The sequence below is a fragment of the Lagenorhynchus albirostris genome, chromosome 18, assembly GCF_949774975.1.
Source record: "Lagenorhynchus albirostris chromosome 18, mLagAlb1.1, whole genome shotgun sequence".
NCBI classification, from domain to species: Eukaryota; Metazoa; Chordata; class Mammalia; order Artiodactyla; family Delphinidae; genus Lagenorhynchus; species Lagenorhynchus albirostris.
The window spans coordinates 68,625,133-68,647,551 of record NC_083112.1 but is presented as its reverse complement, the minus strand read 5'-3'; the positions used below and the strand labels follow the sequence as shown (position 1 = coordinate 68,647,551).

General features: G+C 36.8%; 1 protein-coding gene across 1 annotated transcript in view; it reads right to left on the bottom strand.

Moving 5' to 3' along the window:
• Positions 1–22,419, bottom strand: part of PCCA (propionyl-CoA carboxylase subunit alpha) — a 354,456-nt gene that overhangs the window by 128,621 nt on the left and 203,416 nt on the right. The gene's annotated exons all lie outside the window — the stretch shown is intronic.

The window sequence follows — 22,419 nt, the reverse complement described above, 5'->3', positions numbered from 1 at the left end:
AGATGGCCCACTTAAAATGCCTGAGACAGGGCATAAGCAATTTTAATGAAACTTTAGATCTAGCGTATGAATTGTGTCTTATTTCCTCCAGGGGAAAAAAAAAAAAACCCAAAGAAGACAAAAATTCAACAATTCGCTGAAAACCCCACTTTTAGCAAGTTGGGATGGAGGAAGAGTTTTATTAGTGTGATAAATTCACATAAAATTCTTCACAGAGCCATCAGCTATCAAAATGAATACACAAAGCATGGAATGAACAGATTAAAAGAATTTTAAACAGAAGTCTACTGCCAAACCAAACAAAAATCTAAGCCTTATTATGTGAGAACTTACAACACTCCAACATTAAAGTTCATCACTGCAGAAGAAAGATAAAAGCAGCATTTTCACAGAACCTCTTCAAAGCTAGAACTTGTCATAGTGAAGGAATAGACTTCAGACTGTATGCAGTTTAAAATGTGTACATTAGAATGTAGGACACTGTGTAGAAGAATGTGTATCACAAAATAGTGCTAGAAAGAGTTAAGGAACATTACCAAGTCTGGAGTCTTAGCATTACACAAATGATATCTGAATCTACAAATGGATAGTATGACTTATAATCTTAAACAGATTTTAATATTATGCAAACCCTATTTTCTTCTTCCACCAGTAAGGGTTTATGGTTCTCAATTTGAACTTTGGGCACAACTAGTGAAGAAAGACAATGATGGTGGTGATTAACCATCACCCCTGCAGGCCCTAGAGTCTGACTGATTGATCACTGACCACAAAAGCTACATGACCTTTACAAGTTACTATACTCCTTGTGCCTCAGTTTCCTTGTCAGTAAGACAAAGACAATAAGAATACTTAATTCACGTGTTGATTAAATGAAATAAAAGGTATAAAATGGTTAGACTGGTGCTTGGCACATAAAGGCTAAATAAGAGACACTATCATCATTATCATAATTTGGTGCAGTAATATCTGAAGTCCACCTCTATTATTTCAACAACCTGTTATTCAATATTAATATACAATTTACATACAGTGAAATTCAAAAACCTTAAGTTCCATCATTTATCTTCCCCACAACAGTTCAACAATAGTGTCACATAAACAAACTTCAAAAATATGCACTCTCGTGTGTGGTTTTTGCCCACTATAATTCTTCTGAGGTTCATTCAAGTTGAATCATTCATTCTTTTTCGATTGCAGAGTAGTACTCTACTGTATAATACAAGCATACTAAAATGTGTTCACCCTTTTGTTGATGGGCATTTGGATTGTTTCCAGTTTGGGACTCTTATGAACAAAGCCGCTATAAACATTCTTTGTACAAGTCTTTTTTGAGGACTTACGTTTTCATTTCTTGTGTGTAAAAAATCTAAGAGTGGAAATTCTACAGTGAACGTATGTTTAATTTTACAAAAACTGCCAAACTGTTTTCCAAAGTATTAAAACATACCTATACTCCCATCAGCAATGGAGTTTGCTCCACAGCCTTGCCACCATTTGCCTGTGTTAGTCCTACTCTAGCCAGACTGGAGGCTGAGAAACCACAACTCTTCATATGCATTTCCCTTAGGACTAATAATGTTGAACACCTACACGTTAGTGCTTATTGGCCACTTGTATTCAAGTTTTTGCCCATTTTGTATTAGGATGTTGGCATTATTATTACCGATTTGCAGGAGTTCTTTACTTCAGATAGAAAGCCTTTGTCAGATTTATGTATTATTAATATGTTCTCCCCCTCTGTGGCTTGCTTATTAATTTTCTTAAAAAATCTTACCTTCAGGAGAATTTTTAATTAAAAAATTAATTTTTAATCTTTTACAGCAGTTTAAGGTTTTCAGAAAACTTCAGCAGGAAGCACAAAGATTTTCCTAAACATACCCTCACTCACCCCACCCGACACAGTATCCCTGTAACATCCTGCATTAGTGCAGTACATCTGTGACAACTGATGAACCAAAGCTGATGCATTATTATTATTAACTAATGTCCATAGGGATCACTGTTTGTGTTGTATATTCTAGGGTCTGAACAAATGTATTAGGACATGTATCTACCATTAAAGTATCATACAGAATAGTTGCACTGCTCTAAAGTATCCCGTGCTCTACCTATTCAACCTCCCATCCTCACCCCCGCCGAATCCCTGACACCACTGATCTTTACTGTCTCCACAGTTTTGCCTTTTCCAGAATGTTGTACAGCTAGAATCATACGGAACGTAGCCTTTTCAGATTGGCTTCTTTTCGTTTAGCATTATGCATTTAAGGTTCCTCCATGTCTTTTGTAATTACAGAAGAAATATTCTTAAAGAAAACGCCATCATGCTAGAAGATACAATGATGTCTCATTTTAATTCCTAAAATTTGAACTTCTTTTACACCATCAGGAAAATAAATTCTTAAATATAACATATATAATAATTTTTAAAAATTGTAAACAGCTTTAGTGACATAAAATTCACACATCATAAACTGAACTCACCTGAAGTGTACAATGCATTGGTTTTTAGTATATTCACAGAGTTGTGTATCCATCACCACAACCAATTTTAAAACATTTTCATAACCCCAAAAGGAAACTTTGGACCCATTAGCGGTCATTTCACATTTCCCCCTCTGGCCTATGCAGCTACTAATGCACACTCTATTTCTACGCTTTGCTTATTCTAGACATTTCATATATAATGAATCATAAAATTTGTAGTCTTTTGTGCCTGCCTTATTTCATTTAGCATAGTGTTTTCAAATTTCACTCATGTTGTATGAAGTATCTCATTTATTTTTACTACTGAATAATATTCCATTCTATAAATACACCACATTTTATTTAACATTATATATCTATTAATCACTTCATGGACGTTTCCACTGCCTGCTTATTATGAAAAATGCCCACTATGAACATTTGTATACAACATTCGTGTGGACATATGGGTTAATCTCCCTTGGGTATATATAGCTGAGAGTGGAATAGCTGGGTCATGTGATGCTATCTTACATTTTGAGAAACTGCAAATTATTTCCAGGTTTGCATCATTTTACTCATAAATTTCCACCTGGAATGTATAAGTGTCCCAATTTCTCCATATCATCAGCAACACTTTGTTATTGTTTTTTTGATTATAGTCAGCCTAGTGTATGTAAAGTGGTATCTCATTTTGATTTTGATTTGCATTTCCCTAATAACTAGTGATGCTGAGCATCTTTTCATGGGCTTGTTGACCATTTGTATATCTCCGCTGGAAAAATTTATATTCATTCCTTTGCCCATTTTCTAATTGTGTTGTCTTTTTTATTATTGAGTTATAAGAATTCTTTATATATTCTAGACAAAAATCTCCTATCAAATATATGATTTGCAAGTATTTTCCTCCATTCTGTAGGCTGTCTTTTCACTTACTTGATGCTGTCCTTTAAAACACAAAAACTCTTAATTTTGACGCAATACAATTTATCTATTTTTTTTCTTTTGTTGCTTATGCACCTGGCTCTTACATAAGAAATCACTGACTAACCAAAAGTAACAAAGATTAACTCCTATGTTTCCTTCTAAGAGTTTTGTAGCTTCGCTCTTAGTTTCATGCTTTTTTTAAAAGTTCATTTTTGGGCACAGTGTAGGTAGGGAGGGATCCAACTTCAATTTCTGACATGGAGATATCCAGCTACCCCAGCAGCATTTATTGAAAACAATTATTCTTTACCCATTGGATTGTCTTCATAATACCTGTTGAAATCAGCTGATCATACTGTAACAATTTATTTCTGGACTCTTAGTTCTATTCCATTGATCAACACATCTACTATTCCTATGCCAGTACCACACTGCCTTGATTACTGTAACTTTGTACTAAGTTTTGAAATTGGGAAGTATGAGTCCCCCAGTTTTGTTCTTCTTTTTTGAGATTGGTTTGGTTATGCTGAATCTCTTGCATTTTCGTACATATTTTGGAATATGATTATTTCTGCAGAAAAACACAGCTGGGGTTTAATAGGGATTGCATCAAATCTGTATGTCAGTAATATTAGGTCCTCTGATCTGTGAATGTGGGATGCTACCCCATTTATTTAAATTGTCTTTATTTCAACCATTGTTTTGTAGTTTTCGGTACACCAGTCTTACACTTCTTTTTAAAAAAATTTTGTGCTTAAGTATTGTATTCTTTTTGGTGCTTCTGTAAAATAAAATTGTTTTGTTAATTTTATTTTTGGTTGTAACACCGCTATTGCATAAAAATAAAATTGATATTTATATATCATTCTTATATTCCACAACCTTGCAGAAGTCATTTATTAGTTCTAATAGGTTTTTTTGTGAATTCCTTAAGATTTTCTACATACAAGATCATGTCACCTGCAAACAGAGATAGTTTTACTTCTTCCCCATCTTGATACCTTTAATTCTTCTTGCCAAACTGCCCAAGCTAGGAACTCTAGTACAATGTTGAAAAAAGTAACAGCAAATTTCCCTGTCTTATTCCTGACCTTAGCAGAAAAAACATTCAGTTGTATACCACTAAATATGATGTTAGCTGTGGATTTTTCGTAGATGGCCTTCATTAGGTTGAGGAAGTTCCTTTCTATTCCTAATTGGTTTTGAGTGTTTTGGTTTTTTCTTTTTTACTAGATTTATTTATTTATTTTGGCTGCATTGGGTCTTCGTTGTTGCATACAGGCTTTCTCTCTAGTTGTGGCGAGCGGGGGCTACTCTTCGTTGCAGTGCACGGGCTTCTCATTGCAGTAGCTTCTCTTGCTGTGGAGCATGGGCTCTAGGCACACGGGCTTCAGTAGTTGCGGAACGCGGGCTCAGTAGTTGTGGCTTGCGGGCTCTAGAGCGCAGGCTCAGTAGTTGTGACGCACGGGCTTCATTGCTCCGCGGCAGGCGAGGTCTTCCCGGACCAGGGCTCGAACCCGTGTCCCCTGCATTGGCAGGAGGATTCTTAACCACTGCACCACCAGGGAAGTCCCTGGTTGAATGTTTTATCATGAAAGGCTGCTGGATTTTGCCAAACATTTTTCCTGCATTTATTGAGATAATTCTGTGATTTTTCCCCTTTATTAACATGATTTGTCACATTGATTGTTTTTTGGCTGTTAAACCAACTGTGTATACGTAGGATAAAACTCACTTGGTTATGGTATATAATCATTTTATATATTCATGAATTTAGTTTGCTAGAATTTTGTTGAGGATTTTTTGCATTAATATATATGAGGGATATTGGTCTTCAGTTTTTTTTTTTAACATCTTTATCTGGATTTGGTATCATGGTAATACTGGCCATGGAGAATGAGTTGCATATTTTATCCTTCTTTTCTATTTTTGGAAGAGTTTGTGAAAGATTAGTATTAATTTCTTTCTAAATACTTCACTGAATTCACCAGTGAAGCCATCTAATCCTGGGTTTCTTCTTTCTAGGAAATTTTGTGATGACTAATTCAATCTCTTTCAGGTCTATTCAGATTTTCTATTTCCTCTTGAGATAGTGTCAGTAGCTTGCATCTTTCTCCAAATTTCTCCATTTTATCGAAGTTGGCATGCAATTGTTCTCATTATTTCCTTAAAATCCTTCTAATTTCTGTAAGGTCTGTATGTATAATCCCTATTTCATTACTGATTTTAGCTATCTGAGTCTCTTTCTCTCTTGGTCAGTCTACCTAAAAGTTTGTCATTTCTGCCGATCTTTCCAAGGACCAAATTCTGCTTTTACTGATCTCTTCTATTGTTGTTCTATTTTCTATTTCATTTATTTCCTCTCTGATCTTTAGTATTTTCTTCCCTCTGCTTGCTTTGGGTTTAGTTTGCTCTTCTTTTCCTATTTTCCTAAAGTGGAAGATGAGGTGACTGATATTAGATCTTTTTAAATATGTGTTTACAGCTCTAAATTTCCCTCTAACCACTGCTTTAGATGCATCCCATAAGTTTTTTGTTTTTTTTTTTTTTGGTGGTACGCGGGCCTCTCACTGTTGTGGCCTCTCCCGTTGCGGAGCACAGGCTCCGGACGCGCAGGCTCAGCAGCCATGGCTCACGGACCCAGCCGCGCCGCGGCACATGGGACTTCCCGGACTGGGGCACGAACCCGTGTCCCCTGCATCGGCAGGCGGACTCTCAACCACTGTGCCACCAGGGAAGCCCCTCCCATAAGTTTTTGAATGTTCTGATCTTGTTTTAATTCATTTCAAAGTATTTTATAATTTCTTTGTGATTTCTTCTTCATCCTATTAGTTATTTAGGAGTGAATTATTTAATTTCCACAAATTTGTGAATTTCCAAAATTTTCTTTTTTGTTGATTTCTAATTTCATTCAAATGTGGTTGGAGAACATCTGTAAGATTTCAATCTCATTGAATTTATCAAGGCTTGTTCTATGGCCTAGCATATGACATGGTTTATCTTGGAAAATGTTACCCATGCACTTGAGAAGTTGCATGTTCTCCAGTTGAATGTCCTGTTCTAAATGGATAACTATTAGATCTATTTGGTTTACAGTGTTGTACAAGTCTTCTACTTCCTTGTTGATCGTATCTAGTTGTTCTATCCATTACTGAAAGTGGGGTATTAAAATCTCCAACTATTATTGTTGAATCGTTAATTTCTCCTTTCAGTTGTCTCAGTTTTGCTTCATATATTTGGGGATTGCGTTATTGGGTAACATATACGTTCAAACTCATTATAGCTTTCTCAAGGATTGATTGTTTTATCATTATAAAATATCCCTCTGTCTCCAGTAACAATTTTTGTCTTAAAATTATGTTGACTAATATTAGTATTATTAATAATAATTATACTAGTATTACAAACATAGTATGTCTGATAACTCTCTCCTTTTACCTTCAGCGTACTGTGTCTTTGAGTCAAAGTATATCTATTGATGAAAGCATATAATTTGATCTTTTTTTTTTAACGTCCTTATTGGAGTATAATTGTTTTACAATGGTATGTTAGTTTCTGCTTTATAACAAAGTGAATCAGCTGTTGAACTTGTTTTTTATCCCCTATACCAATACCTGCCCTTGACTGGGGTGCTTATTCTATTTATTGATATGTTAAATATACTTGCTCATTAAGCAGGATTTATTTTTTGCTTTTACATTTACTTTTTGCTTTCTATCTCATATCTTTTTTGTTCTTCTATTCCTACATCACTGTCTTCTTTTGTTTAAATAGATATTTCCTAGCGTACCAATTGAATTCCCTTGATGTTTCATATACTATTTTGAAAAGCTATTTTCTTAGTGGTTACCTTAGGGATTACAATTAGCACCTTATATTTAGCCACCATAGTTTGGATTAATGCTAACCTAATTGCAAAAGGATATAGAAAATTTGCTCTGATATAGCTTTGTTTTCCCTACCGTTTGTCTTCCTGTTGTCATACAAATTATATCTGTACATATTGTGCGCCTATCAACTTAGAACTATAATTACTGCATTATGCAGTTGTCTTTTAAATCAGACAGAAAACAAAAAGATTACAAAGTAAAAATACATTTATATTGTCTTTTATATTTACTGATGTAGTAATCTTTAACCAGTGCTCTTTTTTTTTTTCTTGGAGGGTTTTCATTTTTGTTTTTAATGACTAACCTTGCTTTTTGTCACTTGGTAACCAGTGAGTGCTCTTTTTAATTCACATGTATTTAACAGTTTCTGTTTAATGTCCTTCCATTTCACCCTGAAGAACTTCCTTTCGTATTTCTTGTTGGATAGGTCTGCTAGCATTGGATTCTCTTGGGCTTTGTTCAGAATGTCTTGATGTCTCCTTCATGTTTACAAGACAGTTTTGCTGGATATGGTGTTCTTTATTGACATTCCTTTTTTTTTTTTTTTTTTTAATTCTTCAGCACTTTATATATACCATCCCATTCTCTTCTGGACAACCTGGTGATGTCCAGAAGAGAATGTGAGCTCTTAACCTTATTGAGGATCCCATTTACATGATGAGCCATTTTTCTCATGCTGCTTTTAAGATTCTTTTTGGATTTTGACAGTTTGACTATGCTGTGTGTAGGTGTAGATATCTTTGAGCTTATTAAGCTTCGTTTTTTTTTTTTTTTTGCGGTACGCAGGCCTCTCACTGTTGTGGCCTCTCCCATTGTGGAGCACAGGCTCCGGACGCGCAGGCTCAGCAGCCATGGCTCATGGACCCAGCCACTCCGTGGCATGTGGGATCTTCCCGGACCAGGGCACGAACCCGTGTCCCCTGCATTGGCAGACGGACTCTCAACCACTGCGCCACCAGGGAAGCCCTAAGCTTCTTGAATGTGCAGATTAATGTTTTTCATCAAATTTGGGATGTTTTCAGTCACTTTTTTTTTAGATAATTCTACGGCATTTCTATTTATTGACTCATTGATTGATTGGCTGTGATGGGTCTTCGTTTCTGTGCAAGGGCTTTCTCTAGGTGCGGCGAGCGGGGGCTACTCTTCATCACTGTGTGCGGGCCTCTCACTGTCACGGCCTCTCTTGTTGCGGAGCACAGGCTCCAGATGCGCCGGCTCAGCCCTTGTGGCTCACGGGCCTAGTTGCTCCGCGGCATGTGGGATCTTCCCAGACCAGTAACCCATGTCCCCTGCAGACTCTCAACCACTGCACCACCAGGGAAGCCTGCAGTCACACTTTCCTTAAATATTCTTTCTGCTCCTTTATCTTTCTTCTCTTCTGCTTCTGGGACTCTCAGCATGTATGTTGGTATATCTGATGGTGTCCTAAGGATCTCTGAGGCTCTGCTCATTTTTCTTCAGTTTTCTTTCTGTTCCTCATATTGGATAATCTCAATTGATATGTCTTCAAATTTGCTGATTGCTTCTTCTGCCGCTCAAATCTACTGTTGAGTTCCTCAGTGCATTTTTTCACTGTGGGCACTGTAATTTCATCTCTAGAATTTTTATTTGCTTTTTAAAAAAAATCATTTCTATCTTTTACTGATATTTTCTATTTAATGAGATATGATTGCCCTACTTTCCCTTAATTCTTCCTATCGGGTTTCCTTCAGTCCTTTCAACTTTTTTTTTTTTTTTTTTTTTTGCGGTACGCGGGCCTCTCACTGTTGTGGCCTCTCCCGTTGTGGAGCACAGGCTCCAGACGCGCAGGCTCAGTGGCCATGGCTCACGGGCCTAGCTGCTCCGCGGCATGTGGATCTTCCCAGACCGGGGCACGAACCCATGTCCCCTGCATCGGCAGGCGGACTCTCAACCACTGTGCCACCAGGGAAGCCCCTTTCAACATATTTTTAACAGGTTATTAAATATCACTGTATAATAAGTACAACATTTGGGCCCCTCTTAGGCAGTTTCTATTGACTTTTATCCTGTGAATGGGCCATACTTGCATGTTTCTTTTTTTTTTTTTTTTTTTGCGGTACGTGGGCCTCTCACTGCTGCGGCCTCTCCCGTCGCGGAGCACAGGCTCCGGATGCGCAGGCTCAGCGGCCATGGCTCACGGGCCCAGCCGCTCCGCGGCACTTGGGATCCTCCCGGACCAGGGCATGAACCCGCGTCCCCTGCATCGGTAGGCGGACTCTCAAACACTGCGCCACCAGGGAAGCCCTGCATGTTTCTTTACATGTCTTGTAATTTTTTTTATTGAAAATGGGTCATTTATATAATGTGGCACACCTGCAAATGATATTCTCGTCCCCTCACCAGGACAATCTGGACTTTTCCTCTAGCCATCTTCAGAGTTGATAATTATCTGTTTAATGTCTACATATCTCACTCTATTTTAAGCTTCCTAAAGGGCAGAAACTGTTTTATTATTACTCTAAGCCCAAGCATCTTATCACAAGGAGTACTATTTGTTATCTTTGGAACAATTTAATAACTCTAATTCTAAAGGTAGAAAGTTATCATTATAATACATATTCAGGAAATTACTCTAATGACAGAAAGTGACCTTTGTAAAGTAGATGATCAGGATATTGGTCATTTAAACCAATGTTATCTAGATTCAGGGCTGTTACATATGAACATTCAAGGTATGAAATTAGTCTGACACACTGTGAGAAAATAGAAATCCCAATGAGCACTAAATCATAAACAACTTTTTAAAAAAGTAAACTAAAAAAGTGGTTTAGAAGAAAAAAATGGCAGCTTAATTCAGAGTTTATCCTACAGATTAATGTGAAAACTTCAGTGATTGTAATAATGGAAAATAAGGATACTTAAATAGCTACTATGCTAATATTTTTTAAAAATAACAATGTTTTCAAACAACATGGGTTACTAGTCTCTGCCTTTCCTTTTCTTACACATTTCTTTATATTTCTCAGAATATTCCAAATTTCATAAAATTTATTCACAGAACAAATTTTACTGAAACTATTATTTGGGATAAAGTTGAAAAGGTAGCTCTGTAAGTAGAAATTCAAATCTATTCAAATCAAAGAATCAAGATGTAAACACAATGCATTTTCAACGCTCACTAATATATAATACACACGCAGAAAAAAACATTTTACTGAAAAATCATGTAATGTCTTCAAAAAGATATATTTCTCCATTTGTACCAATTCCATTACTCTTGCATTTTTACCCAACTCAAAATCTCTCTAAACCACCTTTAAAGCTTTTCTTGAAACAAGGCTGAACATAAATACAAATATCCTCCATTACCTATATAACAAACTGCCTTACACAGATCAGGTCACTTGGATTTTTAATAATAATTTTTGAATTATGTAAATTAATCATTTGACATTTTACTATGAATGCAGTGACAGTGTTGATTTCATTTCAATTCCAAAATCAAGGATTTCATTATCCTATAAAACATATCCAGAGTTCAAAGTATTTAAGGGGGGTTAAACAAAATGCAAACATTTAATGCAATATTAAGCATGTGAAATAAAAACTTGATGGCCTAAAGAAAGCATGCTATGCGGTTACCCTGGTGACAGGTTAAAAAAGGGATTGTGAGCTGAATAGCTGTATGATATGAAATTAAAATGTTTCACATTGAACAATCCAAAATGAATTGGGAAAGGTTAGAGTAGAGGAGAGAGAAATCAATTCTCCAATGGCAATGGGTGAATGGGAAAGAAGTATGAATAGGATTTGCCAGTGGGGTGCAACAGCTGCCAAATATCCTGCAGCCAAAGAATTACAATAATACTGATGAAGTGTGCAAGAGCTTTTGGAATCATTGCAGGGAACAGAGTAATTCTCCTTCAATAATGAGGCTATTCAGTCTTCCATTCAGCTCTTACAGAATTAAAAAAAAAAAAAGAAAGAAAGAAAAATATTTTAAAACGTAATATTTAGCAAAAAGTGTATAAATATGACATCCACTTAATATTTTGCGCTTAGTCTCAGGTTTCTAAGTAGTCCAAGACACAGTCATATTAAGTAACTGAAAATATCACAACAGAGATATTAAAAAGTAAGGCTAGCGTAAAGGATGATGATTGAATTGACATTTTCTTCCCTCTTGGCGCTTTTAGGGGACTTACTTGCTTAAATGAAAGTAGATATTTCCAGAAGCATATTATAGCTATGTATGTTCGTGAGCATACACCAAAAGTACTGTTGTTAATTATATACTTAGTTATCAGAACATCAATTTCATTGTCATAATGAAGTAGATTATCTGAGAACATAAATGAAACAAGTATGATATAAAAGTTGTCATTTGTTGTCACAGACGGTACAAATGTGTTAATAATTTTATATGTCCTTTTAAATTCAGAAATACTTAAGTAAAAGAATCAATATGCACTGTCCACAGTACTTGCTCTTCCTTGGGAATTACTTTCACATGGCTATTTTTTTTTTTGTTTCTTTCCCCAGTTATATTTCATTGATTATGATCATATTTCAAAACCTTAAACTTTTATCATCTAACTGAAAACTTAATAATGGGTGAATGAATTATAAATCTAAAACCAGGAAACATTCTTTTTTAACAGTGGAAAAAAAACACACACACACACAGATAATTGCATCTGTCAGGTAAAAATCAGTAAAAAATTGATTCTCCATTTTATCAGGAAGCCAGATGAGGAAAGAAAATACCATACAAATGTAGATACAATGACTGTAATTCAAGTGACTGTACTTTCCCATTATGCTACTGTGACTAAAAGAGTTAAACTGATGGCAGGCTATGTAGCCAGTCAAGATACTAGATAATATATATGTTCTACTCAGTAGGAGCTCAAAGTGGTGGTTGTACACTGACTCCATACACCCAAAGTAATCCTCCACAAAAGTGAACGCTACATTTTTAAAAACCTTTCAGGGCTTCCCTGGTGGCGCAGTGGCTGGGCATCTGCCTGCCGATGCAGGGGACATGGGTTCGTGCCCCAGTCCGGGAGGACCCCACATTCCGCGGAGCGGCTGGGCCTGTGAGCCATGGCCACTGAGCCTGTGCGTCTGGAGCCTGTGCTCCACAACGGGAGAGGCCACAACAGCGAGAAGTCCACGTACCGCCAAAAAAAAAAAAACAAAAAAAAACTTTCAGACTGAAGTCTTTCATCAGTATTATCACAGGCCATAGTGAAGGTGTTCCATTTCCTAAGTCTTTAACTTCTGCTCAAATATCAAGAGAGAAAACAGAGGGTTTACGTAGAAACCAGAAAGTAAAAGGGTCAGCCTCATGCAATCCAATTAGGATTAGAGCTGAAAAAGATTTCAGGAGGACTCATCCAATCCAACACTGCCATTTCCCAGAGGAGGAAACTGAAGTCAAAAGTTGAAGCATTTTGCACAAAGACTTTACCACCTTGATACTTAGTAGTGGTGCTGGGACCAAAATCCTGACTCCTGACACTTTACTCGGTGCTGGTTCCACTGCACCACACCAAATACTGTGACATTTCAGTGCCAGATGAAGGAGCCAAAAGAACCAAAGACGATACAATTTTCCTAGCCTGAATGACTGAATAGAAGGACTGCCATAAATAAAAGAAGCTACACAGAATTCTGTGTACACATCTACAGTGTTGAATAGACGTGGGGTGCACCATCGCACTCTGCACTGCCAGGGACCAGCAATACCACATAGCCTAATGCAAATTAATTCGCAGATTTATCAATCCTATATGAGCAAGATTTTCCATTGTATGTTAATTTTTTTTAAGTACTAATGTTGCAGTCCTGGAAAACCACTTATTCAAAAACCAATACAGAGAAATGTGGACAACATAATAGTATGTAAAAAGAAAAAAAAAGACACTCTTTCAAAGAGAATGGTCCATTTTCTGTAAAATCTAAATAATACATTAACTATATGTACATAAATATAGAAACCCTAAGAGTTGCCAGTACTTGCAGTCTCCAATTTCTCTCTTCCCATGTTTTCTTGAACCCTCATCAGTTCAACTTTAACGACCACGTCCCACTCAACATTCCTGAAAACTGCTTGTCAAGGTCTCCTATGACCCCCACATTGAGAAATTCAATGGTCAATAGTCATTCTCGTATGTGACATATTTCAGTTGAACACTCTTTTCTTCTCTTGGTTCTCTGAACTCCACCTCCGACTACTTTTCTATCTATCTCCTCTGCCGTTCCTTCTCAGTCTCCTTTGCTGGATCTGCCTGATCTTCCTGACTTGTTAATGTGGGGTATCCCAGGGCAGGCCCAGGACCTCTGCTCCCAACTGGTCTCCCCGCTTCCACTGTTACCCCTTTTGAGGCATGTACATCAATGCAGGCACAATGATCTTGTTATTACATATGTCACATCAAGCTCTGCTTTGCTGAAGACCCTGCAAGGGCTACCCATTCCTAGAAGACCACCTATCACAACTCCATCTCTACTACTCTATGGCTTCCTCCCTCCTCTCAAACTGCATTTGCTTCCTTGCCATTTCTCAAACAGGCCGACATACTTGACCTCAGGTGCTTTTTACATTAGCTGTCTCCTCTGATTAGAAGGTCCTTCCTCCAGATATTCACATGACTCACTCCTTTCCTCCTTCAGGTCTTTGCTCTAATGTGAATCTTCCCATCCTGCTAATCCAACCTGCCATCCACTTCGCTGCAATCCAAATTTAAAAACTACAACTAGGTCACCATCCACCCCAGGATGTTCTATATCCCTTCCCTGTTTTGTTTTTCACCGAAGTATTTATCATCATTTGATGTATTGCTACATCTGTTTTGTCTGTCTACCTTCTACTTAAATGTAAGCTCTATGGGGGCAGGATTTTTTTTAATCATTTTGTTCCCTGCTTAATACTCTAAATTTTCTAACTCAATTCTTTTAATGATCAATAGGTAATTTTAAAAGACGTGATTATATTTAATATCTGTATCTGACTTTCTTATTCAGTAAGGAATGGAAGGCTACATCTTTAATGTAAGAAGAAAGATTTCAAACCAATAGCTAATGTACCCGTTGATGTTGAAACACTCAAGGCATTCGAGTTACTCAGGAATAAAACGAGTATATATCATTGCCACTACCCTCGAAATAGAATCTTTGTCATCAGAGATTTTAGAAAAAGAAAATTAGGGAGGGACAACTAAAAGTTAATGAGCATCATGCTAAGTATTTAATATCTCATTTGTCATTGACAAACACTCTTTCTTTAAGAACTGCTATTATCTCCACATTACAGGTGAGGAAACTAAGTCCAAGAGAGGCAAAATAATTTATCCTAAAATAGTAGCTAGGGATCAGCAAAACCAGGGAGAAATCCAAGTCTCTGGAACAAAAGGCTGTGCCCTTAAACATGAAACTATACTGGTAGTCCTAGCCAGTAGAACACAACAAGAAAAATAAATACTGAGCTGACCAAAAAGTTCGCTCAGGTTTTTCCATAAGCTTTTATGGAAAAACCCGAACAAACTTTTTCGCCAACCCAATATTACATCCCATACAAAGGAAGGCAGGGAGTTATTATTAGAAAATGTAGTGGTCACTTTAGTTGATTCCTCAACATCTATTTCACACCAGAAAATCAGTCCCGGACAAACACAACAATCCAATTCCCTTTGCAGTGACAGGTTTAGGAATGGGATGAGTTCTTTCTGGTCAATGAGAACTGAGAAGTAGGTGGTTGGGTAACACTTGGGAGAGATTTCCTCACTTCCTAGGGACAGACACAATCTGGATTTGACTCCTAAAACGTCTACAGCTATCCTGCTATCACAGCCTTCTGACAAAGCACAGAAGAAAGCAAGGCTAAGGAACTACAGAGAAGCGACATTAGCAGATGCACTTCCTGAGTCTTGTCCTTTCCGTTCTCTGAGCCTCCTGTTCAACAAAGATGTGTCGGTTTGAATAAGGGTTTCTGTTACTTGTACCCAAAAGCACCCCAAGTGATTGAGGAGGTTTTATGATTGCCCTTTTTGAAATCAAGTAAAAAGTTATTACAATGGCAGAGGTGGACCTGAACCAGAGTAAAGTAAGAGGAGGGTCGAAGATCAGAAAGGTGAATCCTGGCCAGTGAACAACATTTGGATCTAAGGAAAACAGGCATTTTGACCAAAACTAAATGAAAGATTACTGAAAGGAACTAAATTTTTTTCTTTACTAGATTTTCCTCCAATCATTAGCAGTTAGTGAAACAAATTATTATACCAAACCACAATGCCAACAAAATAATTTTAGCTTCAAATAACATGAAGCAATTGTTTAACACAACTTTTAATGATTCATTTCTGTCAATAAAAGTGTTTAGGAAAAGAATGATTACAAAGGAAAAGAATGATTACAAAGAAAAATAACTCCATGCTAAGACAGTATGTATTTATGTAAAAACTTAATTCACTTCATTTACAGTCAAAGAAAAATTGTTATTGTTTCTGACATTAACTGTTCTCTTTTTCTAAAATACACTATCTTTTTACTATCCAAATACTATGGGTACATATTATTAAAGTTTTTTCCAAGTCATAAATGATGAAAGCGTAAAACCCATGGAGAAATTGGGAAAATAAGACCAGCAGCCAAAGCAAGCAGCACAAAGGAAGTGCTGCCGGCTCCTGGGTTTGGAGGCAGAAGAGTACGTGAGCACACCCATGACACAGCAACACGCAGCCACACCCGGAGGCCGACTTTGGACTCCATTACCCAGGCAATAGTGAAAACACGACTGTGAAGCCAAAATGTGAAGAGCCAACCACTTTACACCAGCCCTGGTGTCAGGGACCTCTTCAGCAAATAAGCAGAAATAGCTTCGGTTCACTTTTGCCTAAACAAGATTATGCTTTGTCCAAAAAGACCAGTATATTTTGTTAAACGTTATAGGTCTCTGGTGGTAGCAACTTTACGGTAAACTGGCCTACTAGATAAACGATAAGTTCAATAGAAAATAAATGTACCAAAAATAAAATAGTTGTTTGTTATATAGGTAATATGTGCACAATTATCTACATAACTGAACTTCTGGCCCACATATTTTATGAATCTAACTTCTTTCCAAGTTCTAAAGGGTAATGAATTCAACAGTAATATAAGAGGAGGAAGATTCTAGGAAGATGACAGAATAGGAAGCACCAAGAATCTCTCTCCCCACCTAGACAACAGTCACACTGGCAGAATCTGTCTGATATAACTCTTGTGGAACCTTCAGAAGAAGGCTTGGGGGTAACTGTGTTAACCTGTGGTCAACTTCAGCTTTAGCACAGTAGCAGCTCCCCATCCCCCACTCCCAGCCTCCTGGGTGCAACTGTGGGTGTGTTCACTGGAGCAGCCTGCACACAGCTTGTGGAAGCCAGGGTGGGCAGAACAGAACCCTGTCCTCCAAATACTAAGGATCTGTGCTCCGACTGCTAACTGCTGCTTCTGAACACAGAGGTGCAGACAGAAAGGCAGGCAGCCAGCTACTGCACCTCCCTCATTGTTGCAAGCACCTCCCCCTCTGACTGGAGTGACTTCCAGGAGATTTAAGGGTCTAGTGCTTCCCTAACCGCCCCCCCACCTTCATTTCCCCCGCCCCCTTTCAAGAGCTAGGCCTTAAAGGTTAAAACATCCAAAAACAACTGCATATACAAGGAAAATTGGAAAGTGACTGCACATGCCCAGGGAAAGTCTAGGAAAAGACCAGAGAACACCTTAAGTTTACACCTCAGGCTGATCATTGGCACAGAGGCAGCCTACAATAATCAGAAAAACAAAAATGATAAACAAAGACAATAACATAAACCACTAAACCCTGAGGAAGGAGGAGAATCTGATTTCCAAAGTTACCACATCATTGGATTGAAATGTCCAGTGTTCAACCAAAAAATCGGAAGTCATACAAATAAACAAGAAAGTACGGCCTACTCAAAGGGAAAAAAAAAAAAAAATCAACAGAACATATCCCTGAAAAAGACCTAATGGCAGATATATCAGACAAAGACTTTAAAACAACTATCTTAAAGATGCTAAAAGAACTAAAGGAAGATGTGGAGAAAGTCAAGAAAACAATGTGTAAACAAAATAAAAATATCAATAAAAAGACAGAAAACCTAAAAAGAAATGAAATTCTGGAGCTGAAAAGCACAATAATTGAAATGAAAAACTCACTAGAGTAATTCAAAGGCAGATCTGACCAGACAGAAGGAAAAAATCAGTCAACATGAAGACAGGACAACAGAATTATCAAGTCTGAAGAACAGAAAGAAAAAAGATCGAAGTAAAGTGAGCAGAGCCTAAGGGTCCTGTGGGGATACCATCAAGTAGACCAACGTATACATCGTGAAAGTCCCAGAAGGAGAAAGAGAAAGGGGCAAAGAGGATATCTGAAGAAATAACAACCAAAAACTTTCCAAATTTGATGATAGACATGAACATAAACATTCAAAAAGCTCAACAAACTCCAGATAAGATGAACTCCAAGACCCACACCAAGACACACAGTCAAACCTTCAAAAGCTGAAGACAGAATCTTGAAAGAGAGGAACGAATTTTCAAGTACAAATAAGATTATCAGCAGATTTCTCATCAGAAACTCTGCAGGCCAGAGGCAGTGGGCTGATATATTCAAAGTGCTAAAAGAAAAAAACCCATCAACCAAGAATCCTAAATCTAGCAAAAACGTCCTTCAAAAGTGAGGCAGAAGTTAACACCTTCCCAGATAAACAAAAGCTGAAGGAGTCTGTGACAACTAGACCTGCCCTACAAAAATTGCTAAAGGAAGTCCAGCAGGGTGGAACGAAAGGACACTAGACAGTACTAAGAAACCACATGAAGAAATAAGTATCTCAGTAAAGACAAATACATGGACAATCATAAAAGCTAGTATTATTGTAACAATAGCTTGTAACTCCACTTTTTGTTCTCTATATGATTTAAGGGTCTAATGCATTTTAAAAATTATTAAAGTGAAAGCTAGTGTCATCTTAACTTTGTTTTGTTTTCTATATAATTTAAGAGACTAATGCATTTAAAATAATTATTGGTTTATAGTTTTGGACATAGACTGTATAAAGGTGTAATTCTGTAATGTCAACACCTGCACCCAGGCAATCGCTGATCTTTTTTCTGTCTTTTACACTTCCATCCTTCCTAGAAATTACAAATAAATGAAACTACATTATACAGTCTTCTCTAACTGGTTTCTTCCTCTTAGCATGATTTTCTTTTTAGGTTTATGCATGTAGATGCACGTATCAGTACTGCATTTCTTTTTATTGCTAAACAGTATTCCGTTGTATGGATATACCACATTTATTTTTCTACTCACCATTTGATGTACATTATTCTCCCGGGTGTGTGGTGGTGTACCACTGTGATTTTAGTTTGTATTTTTCTAATGATTAATGATGTTAAACATCTTTTCATGGACTTATTTGCCATTCATATAACTTCTTTGTAAAAGAGTCTATGCCAAATCTTCTATTTTTTTTTTAATTCGGTTGTTTGGCTCATTTTTTAATTCTAAGAATTATTTATACATTATAGATTCAAGTCCTTTATTGGACATGTATCTCTGAATACATTCTGCCATTTGTTATACTGTTTTATAATATTCTTGATGGTGTTTTTAAGAGCAGTTATTTTGCATATATTTTAAATTCACTATAATAGAAATTTTAAATGTGCTTTCAAAGAGTAGTGAATAAAGAGAAGAAACAGTCACAACATAATATGAAATTTTAAAAAGTAAAATTCAAACGACATTTCCAGTATGACTCTAATTATGTAGGGTATATACACTACAAGTATGGATATGTATAAACATACACACATATATACTTGGAAAGGAATATATTAAAATATTAGAAGTGGTTATTGCAGGATTACAGGAAATTTTTATTCTTTTATTTTTTTTTCTTCTTTTATTTTTTAAAACTTCTTCAGATTCTTACGAATGTTAAGTCAGCACTCTCTGAAAATAACTAGAATACACTGCTTAAAGATCAAACCAGTTCATCATTAGCTATACTCAGGACTTCTGAAATAGTCAAGATCCAAGTAACACCTGAAGGTAAAGGAATAAAGATATGAATATTGTATTTACCAAAAAAATAATAAAAATATTATTCATACAAGGTATGATTCTGGCTTTAAAGCAAAAGCTTAGATCTCTCCTTCACACACATCACTCCAAAACAGCACAGTCCAACAAAGCTTGACAGAAATACTACAGTGATGATGGAAAGGTTCTTTCTGTTACCTGATACAGTAGCCACTGACCACGGTACAGTAGTGGCTATGGAGCACTGCAAGTGTGGGTAGTGACTATACTGACACTGACATTGAAATGTGACTGAGAAACTGAGTTTTTAATTTAATTTTAATTCAAATAGGCACACATGGCTAGTGGCTTCCACACTGGGGAGCACGACTTTAGGGGGAAAACAAACAAACCAACCAGATTCTTGGCTCTACTGACCATTTTCCTCCTCCTTCCACTCATTCAGTAATTTGCAGAAATTCAATATCCTCTCATCTCTCCCTAGACAGTCACCAAATTAACTTCAAAAAAAGATCATACATTAAGCTTTTTGTACTTTCCCTTGAGGATAAGAACAAATGAAAAGTACTGGTTACTTGGGATTCGTCCCAAGTTCACAAGAATGGTTCAACATATGCAAATCAATCAATGTGATACACCACATAAAATAAAGACAAAAAACACGTAATCATCTCAATAGATACAGAAAAAGCATTTGACAAAATTCAACATCCATTCATGATAAAAACTTACCAAAATGGGTATAGATGGAACATATCTCAACATAATAAAAGCTATTTATGACAAACCCACAGCCAATATACTACTCAACGGTGAAAAGCTTAAGGCCTTCCCACTAAAATCTGGAATAAGACAAGGATGCCCACTCTCGCCTCTTCTGTTCAACATAGAATCGGAAGTCCTAGCCACAGCAATCAGACAAGAAAAAGAAACAGAACGTATCCAAATTGGAAGGAAAGAGGTAAAACTGTCATTATATGCAGATGACATGATACTATTATATATATAGAAAACCCTAAAGACTCCACACAAAAACTACTAGAACTGATAAACGAATTCAGCAAGGAAGCAGGATACAAGATTAACATACAGAAATTGGTTGCATTTCTTTACACTAACAGTGAACTATCAGAAAGGGAATGTAAAAACAACAGTATCTTTTAAAAATCACACTCCCCAAAATAAAATGCTTAGGAATAAACCTGACTAAGGAGGTGAAAGACTTATACACTGAGAACTATAGAACATTAATAAAGTAAACTGAAGATGAATCAAAGAAATGGAAAGATATCCCAGGACCTTGAATTGGAAGAATTAATATCATTAAAATGGCCATACTACCCAAAGCAATCTACAGATTTAATGGGATCCCTATCAAATTACTCATGATATTTTTCACAGAACTAGAACAAATAATCGTAAAATTTATATGGAACCATAAAAGACCCAGAGAATTGCCAAAGCAATCCTGAAGAAAAAGAACAAAGCAGGAGGCATAACCCTCCCAGACTTCAGACACTACTACAAAAGCTACAGTAATCAAAATGGTGTGGTATTGGCACAAAAACAGACATATGGATCAAGAGAACAGAATAGCGAGCCCAGAAATAAACCCACACACCTACAGCCAATTAATCTTTGACAGAGAAGGCAAGAATATACAATGAAAAAAAGAAGATCCTTCAGCCAGTGGTGTCGGGAAAGTTGGACAGCCGCATGTCAATCAATGAAGTTAGAACACACCCTCACACCATACACAAAAATAAACTCAAAATGGCTTAAGGACTTAAACATAAGACATGACACCACAAAACTCCTAGAAGAGATCACAGGCCAAACATTCTCTGACATAAATCATAGCAATGTTTTCTTAGGTCAGTCTCCTAAGGCAATAGAAATAAAAACAGAAATAAAAAATGGGACCTAATCAAACTTACAAGCTTTTGCACAGCAAGGGAAACCATAAACAAAATGAAAAGACAACCTACAGAATGGGAGAAGATGTTTGCAAACTATGCGACCGACAAGGGCTTAATTTCCAAAATATATGAACAGCTCATACAGCCCAACAACAACAACAAAAACAGCCCAATCGAAAAATGAGCAGAAGACCTAAATAGACATTTCTCCAAAGAAGAAACACAGACGGCCAATAAGCACAGAAAAAGATGTTCAATGTCACTAATTATTAGAGAAATGCAAATCAAAACTACAATGAGGTACCACCTCACACCAGTCAGAACGGCCATCATTAAAAAGTCTACAAATAACAAATCATGGAGAGGGTGTGGAGAAAAGGGAACCCTCCTACACTGTTGGTGGGAATGTAAGTTGGTGCAGCGGTTATGGAAAACAGTATGAAGGTTCCACAGGAAACTAACAACTGAATTACCATATGATCCAGCAATCTCACTCCTGGGCATATATCCAGACAAAACTCTTATTCAAAAAGATACATGCTCCCTCCCCTATATTCATAGCAGCACTATTCACAATAGCCGAGACATGGAAACAAGCTCAATGTCCATTGACAGATGAATGGATAGATGCAGATTTGCAGCAACTTGGATGCAACTAGAGATTATCATACTAAGTGAAGTAAATCAGAAAAAGAAAGACAAATACCATATGATATCACTTATATGTGGAATTTAAAATATGACACAAATGAACCTACTTATGAAACAGAAGCAGACTCATAAAGAACAGACGTGGTTGCCAAGGGGGAGGGGGCTGGAGAGGGATGGAGTGGAAGGTGGGGGTGAGCAGGCGTAAGCTTTTATATACAGGATGGACAAACAACAAGGACCTACTCTATAGCACAGGGAACTGTATTCAATATCCTATGATGGAGAAGAACATTTAAAAAAAGAATGTATATATATATGTATAACTAAATCACTTTGCGGTACCGCAGAAATTATCACAACATTGTACATCAACTATACTCCAATAAAAATTTTAAAAAAGAGAAGTTCCGGTTACTCAGATTTTCTGAGTAAAACCACATTAGCCACGAATATATATCCTGAGACCAATTTAGTTTTCCTTCTACCTAATTCTTTG